Here is a 1,176-nt window from a genome sequence, read left to right on the forward strand (position 1 = left end):
ATTTCTCCGTACTTTCTAATGCCTACACTGGCCACGTGAGCGATAAGGGCTCTGCCTAGACGGTTAATGGCTCCCAGTTAATGGTACCCTCTGTTATCTATATGTCTTTTTACATTACTTTAGATCTGTTGCCAACGGGGTTTTTGCCTAGGTCCGGTGGTATAATTGGTTTTTATGCCGACAAAAGAAATTATTTTAAGTTAAAAAACCCCAGCTGGTACCTCTCATACATATCATACAGGTAGTACATAGGGCATATGAAGTTGGCATAGGGCATAGAGAAGTAGGTTGATAAAGTTCTGTCGTGCCTTAGTATATTAATGCGCCAGTGTGGCAAATGATATGAAAAGGTCGGGCACCCCTGGTTTAAAGAAGTAATTGAAAATTTCTATGATTAATGGTGGTGCAATGGGTGTGACTGTATGTTCTCTTCCATCAGCAGAACTTATGAGCTTGTGTTAGTTTTATTGATTAAATTTATAGCTGTTATTTTTATAGAGGATGTTCTAGATTTACATAGATCGATCACTATAGACAGATTAAGAAATTTAAACAATTTATTTATTAGAGGCGGAGGGAGAGTATTTATGAACTGCTATCTACGTACATACTTAGTCCTTCTATAGATCTTGTTATAAGGGAAAAGTCGGAAAAAAACAAACAGAATTAATTTTCCTTTAGATTTGGCTCCTGATTTGACCAAAAGTGTGGTGTAAAATTCGTTTTTTTTTTTTTTTACTATACATAAATTTTTTTTTAACAGGTGATAGTAGTCCTAAAAACTAACATAAATGTTTAAAAATAATATGGTTTGATTTCACCAAGAAAAGCAAGAAATTAAAGTTTCATGTTTTTTTGAGCAAGTTACATTTTTTCTTGAACAGGAAGCACCAACTAAATAACTATTTAAATCATGTAATTATAAATTGCCGAGCAATAAACTAGAAAAAAAATTCTTCTAAAACAAGTAGAATTTGTTAATCTTAAAACCTTTTTGAAGGGGATTTTAAAATGGATAAATAATATTAAGTTTTCAATTTCTTAAAAATGTTTGATTAGAATTTGCCTTTAAGAAGAATCTTGTCTGGTTTATTATGTTGCAATTTAGACTTACCTTACTTAAATATTTTTTTAGTTACTGTTTCTTATTGAACATATGTTTTATTATATGAGTTA

At 31.2% G+C, this 1,176-nt stretch overlaps 1 long non-coding RNA gene across 1 annotated transcript in view; it reads right to left on the reverse strand.

The window, feature by feature from the left end:
* Positions 1-695, reverse strand: part of LOC136795104 (uncharacterized) — a 16,725-nt gene extending 16,030 nt beyond the window's left edge. The window contains exon 1 of the long non-coding RNA XR_010842649.1: positions 608-695. This is a non-coding gene — a long non-coding RNA (uncharacterized lncRNA). The remainder of the gene's footprint in view (positions 1-607) is intronic.
* Between the last annotated feature and the right edge of the window lie 481 nt (positions 696-1,176).

The sequence above is a fragment of the Halyomorpha halys genome, unplaced genomic scaffold (assembly GCF_000696795.3).
Source record: "Halyomorpha halys isolate HHAL.00 unplaced genomic scaffold, Hhal_1.1 Scaffold1776.1, whole genome shotgun sequence".
NCBI lineage: Eukaryota > Metazoa > Arthropoda > Insecta > Hemiptera > Pentatomidae > Halyomorpha > Halyomorpha halys.